A 13,060-nucleotide genomic window follows, 5' to 3' on the forward strand; every position below is an offset into this window, starting at 1 on the left:
CTGGAGACAAGACATAGCCTTGTAACTTGGGCTCTCACAATGTAACTTACTCTCAGTTGTAGCAGGGAGATGTTCTCTGGAAAGCACAGGTTTCAAGGGAAATCAAAGCGGGAGCTCCTGTCTGGGCAGCAGCACTAGAATCATAATCAAGGAAATAAAAGGAGCTTGATAGAAGCCTAACAAGCATGAGTCAATGTATTTCAGGCTTGTCTGCCATCAGGAAAGGCAGAGACACTTTACCAGTGCCCAATAAAAAGAGCAGTTTCATTTCCAAGGTCTAGCAAGCAGCTTGTTCCAAATCTGTTGTTTGCTTCATTGGAGTATAAAACAAAATCAAAATTAAATCATTTGTCTGCTTCTCTAAATCACTTAGGATGTCTAAAGGCAACTGAAGCTTTTTAATAGTAAACAAAGAATATTTGTATTGCAAAACAATCTTTACCAATTAATTTTATGCTACTAAAGAAAGTATTTCTGAAGTCTTCTCTTGTTCACTCTTTCTGCATTAAGTGCATATCCTAAAAATAAAATGGGAAACTTTCTAACCATCTAACGATGGTTAGAATGTCCTAAGATAAGCATGTGGTTACAAAAGAGCCAGTGATCCAGCAACAGCCAAATAGCCACTTACATTAGCTACCTTTACAGTACACTCATTACAAAGGTAATTTGTTTAGCTTATTATTATTGTATTCAAGGGCTTTTTCCCACCCTGCTCCTATCTGCTCACTCTTGCCTTAATGACCATGCAAAGAATTGATTCAGCGTGTACAAAAATAAAGGGACCAGAAACCTCTGGTTAAAGAAGGATCAGGAAGTTCTTCAATAGAAGCATTCTCCATTGATCTCAGATTCATTTTAGGAGGCTCCCAGCCACGAGAACTATTCCTGTTTGTTTGTTTGTTGTACAACTCTATGAACCACAAAATACCCTGCGCTGATCTGTGCTGGGTTTCAAAGCAACAGTTTATGCTTTGAACAGTTTGTGCCAGAAACCTCTGATTAGCTCAGAACAATAGTAATCCTTTTTAAAAAGCTTTTTTTCTTCCAGATCAATTAACGTTGAAACTCCTACAGTAAAATGAAGAACGTTCACTGTCATACTGTCCTTATAGAAAATACCCAAGCACAGCGTATGGAAGATGGTTGGAGGCTGGAGCACAAAAGTTGTCTTCTCTGCTGCTGCCCAGCCCAGTGTCTCCAGCAGGCTCTAGCTGCTATTCAGTACATCCCTGAAAGGGCACCTACTGCCATAGACACCACCATCCCTTGCAGCTAAGCCAATTTAGTCTTTAATACACATACCGTTTGTCCACACCATGCACACTTCCATAATACAATGCAGTCCTATGGAAGGAGTCCTGCCTGGCTCTGCTACCTGCCAGCATCTCTTCAGGCAATGTGAGGGGGATGGAGAAAGAAATCAGAACCAAGAGAGATCCAAAGCTCTGAGAGGTCGGCCTTCCTTATCTGCCTCCCCAGACCCATCAGAGAGCGTACCTGGAAAGCCAACCACTACTGACCTCTAGGTCTTTGTCCCAGCAGACCTGTTTACTCACATAGGGAAGAATACTCCTTATCCCCACTTCCCCAGGCTCTTACCTCCAGCACTGTCTCTTGAGAAGGTGCTCTCACAACTCAGCAACATGACATGGCTCACAGAGCATGAGATGTACCAGCTGTCTGAATGGACGTGGCTGGCCCAGATCCCCTTCAAAGGCTGCTCAGAAGGTGTGGGGCTCACCAGCTGGTGGGCAGAACAGACCAAAACACACATGCAGAGTAAATCTCAAGGGCAAAGGTGACCTGGCAGCATGATCAGGCAGGGGTAGGCAGTGTGGTGTGCCGAGACTGGTTTGGCACATCCCAAGCACACACACGGTTGCTAAGTGAGTCTGGGTAGTCTGACAAACCCACACTCGGCACTCATCCAGCAACCACGGAGCAGCAGCCTCCAGACTGATCACATGTTGTTTCTCTGAGGTGGGAGGGCTGCAGGAAGCAAGTGTTATATGTCTTCTGATCCTTAAAGCAGCTTCGTCACTCATGTTCACGTGGGAGGAGCATGAGCAGCAGGATCAATCATGCACCATTTGGGTTACCATGTGGAAATACCAATTGAGATCGCTTTTGATGATCACCACGACACAGGCCCAGCAGCATGACCTGCCCAGTGAGAGAGGTAAGCTCCATATCTATGCCACACAGCTTTTGAAGAAGCATGTTGGGTACCCTTGGTTCTAGGACACTTTGTGGTAGTCGTAAGCCATGATTCAGCCTGGACCACCGAGGTCTCACATCAGATTTTCTAATAGGCACCGTGTTGGTAGGGTTAGACTTGGAGACTAGAGCAACCTCAGGAACTAGCTCATCTAGATAGCTGAAAAAGCACTTCAAGTGCAGTAATGTCACTAGAAGATGCTACTGACTTCTTTATCTCATTCTGTTGGCTGCTTATATTCCTTGGGGATCATAAGAGTATAGATGTTGCTGTATTGCAGCTTCTGTTGGTAGAAAGGGGTGTCAAATAGGCTGTCAAATGGTATAATCAAAAGTGTTTCCTTGGTGACCAGCTAGGGGAAAAGTTGGTGAATAAGAAAATTTGAGGTTGCCCTTTATTGTTTTTATTGTGTCTACCTGGTCTAGGAAAACACAGAAAAAGAATGAGTTTCCTCTGTCCCCAGTCACCTACTGCTGTCCTATAGCCTTCTGGATCACACACCACAAGCTGCTCTATTCATCCAGTTTGTTCCATCCATTCCACGGAGAGATACCAGATGTTCCACTCCTTTCCTGCCTCTTTTCTCTGTTTAACTTGCTTATCTACTGACAGGTTCTCTTTGTACATGCAGTATTCAACAAGGGAAGAAGGACAAGTTTGTGTTTCAAGTACCATTTTTCTAGTCTCTCTTGGCAACCTCATCCTTGTTTTTGCTCACTCAGTTGCTTCCTTTAGCACACTTTGTATGTACTATTAAATACTTATTATTCACAGGGTGGCCTGTCTTTCAGAGAGCAGACACAAAGGCCTTTTACAAGACTGCAGCACAAAATTAGAGCCTGCTCTTTCACTACACATGGCATAATTCAACACGCTATGCTACATGCTGCAGACCTTCAGAGTTTTTCTACACTGTGTAGGGCATATGGCTAGAAAATCCCAGTTCTGTTCCTCATCATCAGTCAGAGACACTGTACAATCCAGCAAGTCACTTAATCCTCTATGTTTCAGTTTCCCTTCACATAAGGACAAGAAATTATTCAATATCTTTTAAAAAATAAATAAAATCCCACATGAGATCTTTGGATGAAGTGCTCCATTTGTATACCCTAAAATGTTCAGTAAGGAAATTCCAGCATGTAAGAAAATTGCAATATTATTAATCCTACAAAGTATGCCTTTCTGAGCAGTTCTGTGGTGACAATGACAGGGTGAAAATCTTACTGATTGGAAAATGTGGTGAACCAAGCAATATGCAATATTTAATGATAGATTTTCAGAAAGCACAGTAAGAAACACCCCCTCAGTATTTTTGCAGTTATGCCTTCATATCACTTACAAATATGCTAGATATCATAAAAATAACAGAGCAATAACAAATTTAGACAAACTGTCACAAATTTCTGAAATATATTACAACCAGAAGCCACAAGTTTTTCAAACTCCCTTCATGGCTGCATCTGTGTTACAGGATGGTTTGGATATGAATGATGAAGGTCATTTATGAACTGTCTTGATTGTCAAAAGCAAATTACAGTTTTGAATGTTACTGACAAAGAACATCATAATGCTTTTATGTTAAAGGATAGAACTGTTCCCAAATGACATCCCAAATAAAAGCTTTTAATTATTACTTCTTCCACTTACTCCAATGAATTTGTCATTGGACTAAATGTGAATTTCCTCTTTTGAAAAGGGTACAGGATAATCACTGAAAGCATGTAAGCCACTGAAGTACCTCATGAAACTTTTACTCCTACAAGACTTGCTGCTTGGGCAATTTGAAAAATGCAGGCAAGGGAAAGCAAAGGCTAATAATGTGTTTCTAGACTGTACCAGAATTCTAATAGCAAAGCCAATATCCATTTTTTGGAGCTAACACTATTTCCTTCCTCTGCTATTACTTTGTATCTTAACGTGAGTAAGGGTTACAGCATCCTCACATTTCATCTCTAGCCTAAACCATCTGATCAAGTATGTACTGGAAGTCAACAGCAATTTTAGTTTTGTTAATCAAGGTAGTGACTGGCCATAAATAACATCTTCCCTGTTACTGTGAAACCTTGGAAAACAATTAACCCATCCCCTTACTCAGAGGAAGACTGTAACATGCCTCACTTCTGTAACAGTGTAAAGAATGCTGGGGTATACATGATTTCAAATTTTGTAAAAAAAATAGGCATCTGCCTTGAAGACTGGAGACATGGGTTTATCTATTCTGGTCAATTTGGGTATACTATTAGCTCTTTTTAAAGAGTAACATCCTAAGATTTTTGTGGGTTTTTGAGTTTCGGGGTGTTATTTTAAGAATAAAGGAAACAAAGATTTCCAAAAGGGGAAGATAATTCTGCATTTTCACACAAAGACAATGCTTATGGCAGTTTACAAAGTAAATCATCCAATGTGTTACAAAACTAGTTTGGCAGAAATCTTCTTGGATTCTCTGATGTCAGCTGTGTAAATGAATCACAAAATAATTTTGTTGTGTGGCATATCTATTACAGCGCATATGGGAGAAATGGCCAAGCATGAAGTTCATGAGGATGATGGAAGTATATCCTCTGAAATTTTAAGATGAAGGCATAGTACCTTTTGATGAATTGCAAGTAAAGGCCAGGTTGGGCTGGCTGCATAGTTCTACGGGATACATGCTGGGGACTTGGTGTAGATGGGGTTAGCCAAAGTCAGAAAGACTTGGAACAAGGCACATGTTGAGTGTTTTCCTTTCTGTATTTAGAAAAAAAACCCAGAAGATGATGACAAAAAGAAGCAGAAGCTAAGTATATGGTAACAAAAGCACATAGTATTCAAGTCTAAAATATTGTTTTAATTGGGCGTCAGGCTTTCACATTCACAAAGCTGTACTAATTAAAAATGGATTTAGCAGACTTAGCTCCTGATAAAAATCTGGTGAAAACATTATGCAGTCTCACAGCTGCACAGAGACACAATGGATTTAGACCTGTGGTTAATTAAGATCACTTCATGTCCAGCTGCACGGTTGTTTGTGGATAGCGCTGTTCCCACTCCAAGTCCTATATGGACAGCATTTTGGGACACTGAGTGTACTAAGAGTACCTACCACTGTATGCTTCTGCTTCAGTAGAGGGAGATATGACTGAACTTTGTGTGTGTGTATATTATATATATATATATATATATATATATATATATAAAAGTGTCCTTGCATAAGATACCAAAGTTCACACCTCATTTTGCAACATAATGGGTAGGAAGAGAAAATGAATGGGAATCAGAAAAAAAGTGATAGCAAGAGGAAGAATACTGACAGTGTTTTCAAGTGGAGCTGAGTTTAAGTCCCCTCCACAGTTTGCTGATTTAGAAAAATTACTCTAAAAACACTTAGTACATTAATTTGCATAGGGCTTTAATATTTTACATCAGGTATCACATTTCCGTTTGAAAATTTGATTCCAAACAGGTGTTTGACATGATCATGCACTTCCTTTTGAGGAAGGAATCATACACAGTTTGAGGAAAAACCCAGGTGCCTGTTGCAAAAATAATATCAAATAAAGAGGGGATGATTCATGATCCAACTCTCGAATTATTTCAGTAAGTTCTTAGACTGAGCCACAGCCCAGCACAACGCCCTCCTTAACACTTGACTTTAGCTGTGGCAATAGTCAATAGCTACGGTCACAGTGGGTGATTGGCAAGGTGCCCTATCAAGTTTTGTTTGAATTGGTTCATTCCCATAATGGTAAAGCTTATTGGACTTCAAATTCAAAAACTTTCACAAGGCCGCACCCAGTAGTTACTCCACGTTCAACAGTCAAACACTTCAATATCACACTGGAACAGGCAGCAGCCTGTAAAGCAAGTTGATGCCAGACACCACATTACCTGTGTTACTTTTTTACAGCAGGCTTGAGACTAAGAAATGTGGTACACTCCTGGCTGTATCCCCCCAGCAAGATACTTGTTCAAAGGAACTAGAAGGCTGATTCTCAAAGATGGATACAGGAAAAACATCAGTTGTCTAAACATGTAGAATTGTTTGACACAAATACTGTGGGCACTTCCCAGTGTTCATAAATCAAGCTGGGAAACTGCTTTTTTTCACATGAAGTCTTAACAGCATTTGTCACATTGTAAGTGAGCTACTTCTTTTTTGCCCATCATGGTGCACATCAAAGAGTCCTTGAAGGAGCTGTAGAGAAGCTCAGGTAAGCAAAGAGGAGAAGGACCTCCTTTGTCTTGCTGTCCAAGAGCTCGAAGTTACAATAATGGTCTCAACATTTAAGCAAGAAAACAGAGGACCTGTAGGTAGGGTTTGGTCTGAAGCAGGGATAACAAAGTACCTATACACATTAGAGGTAACCTCCAGAATTTTATTCCTTTTTTTATATGGGGCAGTTATTTCAGCTTTCAGTGGAGAGCTGAAGAAAGGACCAATCTGATCCCTTAGATTATAAAGTTTAACTGTTCAAGGATGCAGGTTTGCCATCGTAACAGCTTTCATATTACACAGCTATCTACGTTCTCTCTCCTTCATGGAGTGCACTGAACAGGTTGAGTATTTGGATTTGCAGTCCTATGAGTTCGGCTTTTAGTGACCTTAGAGAAGACCAGAAGATCAAAACTATTATGCCAGGAAATCATACCCTTTTAAGTAAGAGTTTGGCCTACAGTCAACTGCTTCCCAGACCACAGACACCAGAGTTCATTCTTAGAGTTGAAAAAAAATATATAATACAGGAGTGTATTAGGTCACTGTTCTGTCTTTTGCTGGGTCAGTAATGCTCCACAGTGTACGAAGCAGCAAGGTATATCAGAAAATCACCAGGGCACAGAGGTTATCAGAGAACTGACTAATTAGTGTAGTTATAATACATGATGGAACATGGCGCATACAGGCAAAAAAACCTGGGCAATAGCATTCGTATATTAGAAAAAGTGCACAATATTTGAACTCAGCAATTGAATTCAAAATATTGAGATTCAGCAATAGGCCAGTCATTATACATATATATCCACACATGTACACACACAGGGATGACAGGCACCAATAAAAAAATACATTTTATTTTAAAAATTAGAAATACAGAGAGATTTTGAGACTCTGGCCACTCAGTCACGGTAAGCAGTAGAAGACAGACTTCAAGCTTTGGAGAAAGAGTAGGAACTCTTTGAATTCCCATAGAATGTCTCCTTCCTCTTTGCCAGCATGGTCCAAAATCGGACTAAGGCACCTCAGTACACTTAACTGAGCAGATGGTAGTGTGTCATGCACATACTGAAAATAAGAGTAACACACTACACTACACAGGCAAGCTACCGTTTAGCCTCCCTTGTATATCCATATTACACTTCTATTTATCAAAGTCAACACAATAGTAAGAAAAATATTAATTTAAACTAAGGACTGATCCTTCCTACTGTAAAAATACTAGTGAGAATTTCACTGTTTTCACAAGGAAGAACAGATTTCCAGACTGTGTAAGAGCAGTTACACTGTCTTTTGGATTATTGTCTTCTGTCCCTGGTGGTGGGCCAACATTTAGAATTTCCCCAGTTCCTAGGAAATTCATTTTCTATTTTAAAAAGGCTTATGGGAGCTATCCTGGGGAATCCTCATTCACACTAAGTAACCTTTATCTATATTAAAATTATTTCTATGCTTTAGCCTACGTGGGTGGAGGAGGGTAAAAATCAAAGTAATGCATTTTCTTCTGTTGGGATAAACAAGCTGCTGTGGGTGGCTGTGCACGTTAAAAATGAGAGAAAACCCTTTTTTAATGTTAACTTTCTATTACTCATCTGAAAATAGCTTCCCAAAAGCCAAATGTGCTTTTTTAAGGATTAAAATAGTCTGAAAACAAATTTTATTTTAATTCACCATCAACCTTGTTAACTGTATTTTTCATCTACATGGAAGAGCTTTACCATATATGGAAAGACTTTATGAACACTCTACAGATTTTGAAAAGGTCAGAATTTCTTTCTTTTATATTTAAGGCTGAGTATTTTATGGGTCATTGAGAAAAAAAATCCTATCAAAAACAATTCAAGTGGGTCTACTCTAAGTGTGATAAAACAAACAAAATATCGATCCTGTTTCTGGAGTAATGAAGTGCTTAACCTCGATTTCAGGACAACCAGAACTTGTTCCATTTACCACATCTTTTTTTCAAGTACTGACATGTAATTGGAATGTCTTTCATTGACATAACATTGACATAGTTTTCCATACTTAGTAAACACATCAGGAAGTAGCTAAAATTCTGATTTTATAAATTCAGTCTGTACAAATCTGATTTCTAATTTAGTGATGTAAATGACTGTTAAGTATATAGCCACCAATGTGGGAAAACCTATAAATCTATGACAGCACAGAACAGGAAATATTCTCTTACTGAAGATACTTCAAGACAGTTATGGTTTTAGTATCAGCTTCATAAAAGAATCATATTCTTCCATTTTAAGATTAATTGTAATTCAAAATTCACCCTTACCAGCTCTTCCAACAATTTATTTTATTGACAGTTATCAATGCCTATTGATTACTAGGCTACTTTTAATGGGATTCACTAGTGAATGACTTATCAGAATTTCAGCAACTTAATATTCCTTTGGAGAAATAGTACACCGTACAAAACAAGATCTGTAAGTTATTCCTTCATAACAACGGTACAGACATTATACTACAGCATCTAAGTGTATGAAAATTTGCTCATTCTTCATAGTAGGAGAAGGCATCTCAAGCAAGTGATGAATTAACCAAATCACTTGAGAAAGGATTATTCATTTAAGAGCATTTTAAAGAAGCATTTTGCTATTTACCCACACAGATTAAGTTACAGCTAAAAATTTACATTAAACTTTACATGAAAATGTATCATGTACTGAATACAAGCAACAGAACAGTTTTGTTGTCTGTACTGGGTTTTATGTGACAAGGATTTGGCAGCAAGGGGTCTTCAGGGGTGGCTTCTGTGAGAAGGCACCAGAAGCTGTCCCCATGTTGGACAGAGCCTGTTCTAGTCAGCTCTGAGATAGACTCACCACTGGCCAAAGCTAAGCCAGCCAATGATGTTAGTAGCATCTCTGTGATAACATATTTAAGAAAGGGTAAAAAAGACTGCATAACAGCAGCTGAGAGAGAGAAGTGAGAAAAGGTGAGAGAAACAACATGCAGACACCAAGGTCAGTGAAGGAGGAGGGGGAGGAGGTGCTCCAAGTGCTGGAGCGGAGATTCCCCTGCAGTCCATGATGACAACCATGGTGAAGACCATGGTGATGCAGGTTGTCCCCTACAGCTCATGGAAGCCCACGGTAGAGCAGATATCCACCCTGCAGCCTGCTGAGGGAAGCCTATGCAGAAGCAGGTCTCCTGGCAGGACCTGTGGTCCTGTTCAGGGCCCAAGCTGGAGCGGTCTGCTCCTGAAGGACTGCACCCCATGAAAAGGGCCCATGCTGGGGCAGTTCATGAAGAATTGCTGCCTGTGGGAAGGACCCACAATGGAGAAGTTTGTGGAGGAATGTCTCCCGTGAGAGGGACCCCACACTGGAGCATGGGAAGAATGTAAGGAGGAAAGAGTGGCAGAGACCAAGCATGATGAAATGACCGCAATCCCATTTCCCCAACTCCCTGCACTGCACAAGGGGACAGTAGAAGAGATGGGAGTGAATTTGAGTCTGGGAAGAAGGGATGGGTGGAGGGAGGAGTTTTTTAGATTTGTTCTTATTTGTCATTAGGGATATGGTATAGTCAGGAACTGTCAGTGCTAGGTTAGCAGTTGGACTAGATGATCTTCAAGGTCCTTTCCAACCTAGATGATATTGTGATTCTGTAATCTGATTAATTGGTAATAAATTCATTTCCCTAAGTCAGTTTTGCTTTGCCCATGATGGTAATTGGTAAGTGACCTCTTTGCCCTTATCTCGACCCCTAAGCTTTTCATCTTATTTTTCTCCCCCTCTCCTGTTGATAAGGGGGAGCAATAGAGCAGCTTGATGGACACCTGGCAACCAGCCACGACACTGTCTTAGAACTTCTTAGTTAATTGTGCTTCTATTGTAGATGCACATCCCCAGCTACATAAACTATGTAAACTGTGTGTAGCCAGATCCTCCTCTGTATAAGCATAGGACCCTAAGACTTAAAAGCATATAGATTTAAATAGAACAGAAATAACTTCAGAGTTTAAAAGTTTTGGAAACTAAACTTTAAGATGATGTCTCTGAAAGGTAATGGAGTTACTGAGCTGAACACTTACAATCACTGTAGAAAAATGAATGCTAAATTCTTGCAGTTGGTCAAATCCTCTCCAAGTCTGGGTATTAAGGCTTTACCTGAAGGGGTCCAACAAACTTCAGGAGATGAGAAGGAAGAAATCCAAGGGAACATCCTCCTCAGAGCATGGGGTTTCAACTCATTGAAAGTCAGATCACTTAAAATTATCCATAGCAGACGTGCAAACCTAACAACACACAACATGCCTCAGAGCACTTTCAGTCTAGGGTGTAAAGACAATTTACACAACGTGTGAGCTACATAAACAGTTATCTGTGAGAAATGGATAAAAGTTAAGAAAGTTGTCCAAGGCCAGACAGAAGATGGAAAAATGCAATACGGACTCTACCAATGAGAAAACAGAATAAAATATATTTTGCTTAGATTGGCACAGAGAAACACGGAATATAAGAACATTCAACTACCTGAACAGCTTTTAAAAGGCAGCATGGGAAAGAACAGAGTTGAGTACTTAAGTGTTTATTTACTTTTGGAAGTTTTTTTTAAAAACGACAACTTTGCCTCCTGGACAGCTACTGTGGCATAACTTTCAAACTACAGACCCTTCCAGACATCCCAGTCATGTGGGACCCAGTATCCTGGGTTTTCAGTGCTGCAAGACACCTTCCAGTCAAGCATCAACCTCTCTTCCCACAGGACTTATGGGACTGTTTTGGTGAGTACAAATGCAGGAGAAATAAGCAGGCTGTCAGTTGGACCATTCTGAAATCCATCATCAAATGGGCCAATATTCTATAAATAAAGCCTTTCACTCTTACTTTAAGAAAGCCTTGTTAAAAATCTTCCAGCAATTCAGCCTTCTATATCAGAAAGTAGTGTGGGATACCATTTTGAACCTATATCATGAAAAAGAATTGGAAAACTTGTCTCGTAGAAAGGCAGAATACAAGACCATGGGTTGCCTCTCTGAAAACAACCTGCTGTCAAGCTCCCTGAGATTTAAGCACTCCAGCTTGAAGCACTCCTAGATGAAATGTTTGATCTGAGGGAGATTCTCTCTCTAGTTAGAGCTTCAGTGTAAAAAAAAAAAGAAAGGTGAAGCTAATGCTGAAAAGGAAAGCACAGTTATATTTTAAAATTACTTTTAGAAAGAGGTGGTGAGAGCCCTGTCCACTGGCACTGCTGGAACAGCACAGAATAAGCACACCACTACATGTACAAAAGCACGCAATCTTACACCAGCAGGGAGACAGACTTCTCTGTTGCAATTGCTGCTCTCTCAAGAAATATGTTCTAACTAGGAGCTCTGGCTTTAAATCACTAAATCATGCTTGTTTTGTAAAAATGCAGAGTGTTATTTGCCATTTCTTTCAGTCTTACAAAATCCTAAATAACATATCTACATCCTACTGCATTCCTTCTTTTATTCCAGGACACAAATTTCAGCTTCTGGAAAAGCTACTTGCACTTTCTATCATGATACTCCAAAGCATTCAGAATTCGTCATTTAATCTTTATACAGACTAAAATGGCTTACTAGAGAAATCTCAGCTTAATAAATTATGTATAAGAATTCTCTCTTTTATGTAGTGTGTGCGATCATTTGAGCTATAACATCATTTATGGCTGCAGCAGAATGAACTGAGCAAATACACTGTAGTACAACCCAGTGTAAGTCAATATTGGTCATAAAGCTCATACACATGGAAAGAAGCAACTGCCAAAAGCAGAACACTGGAAAGTGTTGCCAGAGGCCTTTTGCATTCCTAAAGAAGGTGCCAGCAAACTTGCACCTCATCACAAACAAAAGACAACAAGAAGTAGCTGTCATGAAGGCTTCTTTCTTCTTACACTTGTACTAACCCAGAGCTATGAAGTCCAGGCTGGAAACCCTGAAATGTTTAAATATTTCTTGGGCAAAACCAGACCTCCATCCAGACTGTGAATCCTGCTGCCTTCAAAACCGGAAATATTTCTCTTTTGTCTAGCACACCCTTCACAAGGGTGACTGTCATTTGACCATCCGACATGTCCCCAGCGTCTACACTCTGGTTCCTCTCAGATTCCAAAAGCGGAGAGAAACATCAAGTTAACCTGCTTTAATTTCACAGCATTATTACAGCAGGAAGTGCTCTGAGAAATCCTCTGTCAGCTTCCTTTCAGCTGCAGAGCCCTTGAGTCTGACATACAGCCACCTGCAGCCACAGACTGCAGTTCCAGTTTCTTAAGACGCTGGAGAGAGAGATGCAGCAGCTGATTCTCTCCCTGCTTCCAGTTAGATGAAAATTTCCATGACTGGCAGCAGAAAGAGTTAATTAAAGGTCTACTTTCTCTTCCCCTTTAGGAAAAATAAAAAGTTTTCTAAGTCTGACCTCCAGCCAGAGGTAATGAGACAGCTAATAACTTCAGTAGGGATTTTAGTCACCTGAGGAAACTGCTCAGGGAGTCACCTGACAGTTTTAGAAAAGAGGATATTTCATCACTGTTTGTCAAGAAAGTGAGTGAAAGGAAACTGTTTTCACAGCACAGCCACAGCATGCCAGGGACAGAACACTGGAAGTGTCTCCTGCGGCCATCAAGTCCTCAGACATCACGGGTGGTAACGTTTTGTAACTGTG

The 13,060-nt window shown here is 40.1% G+C and overlaps 1 protein-coding gene across 2 annotated transcripts in view; it reads right to left on the minus strand.

Moving 5' to 3' along the window:
- KCNH1 (potassium voltage-gated channel subfamily H member 1) overlaps positions 1 to 13,060 on the minus strand; it is a 185,857-nt gene that overhangs the window by 63,624 nt on the left and 109,173 nt on the right. The window lies entirely within an intron of this gene.

Source organism: Athene noctua, chromosome 1 (assembly GCF_965140245.1).
Source record: "Athene noctua chromosome 1, bAthNoc1.hap1.1, whole genome shotgun sequence".
Classification (NCBI taxonomy): Eukaryota; Metazoa; Chordata; class Aves; order Strigiformes; family Strigidae; genus Athene; species Athene noctua.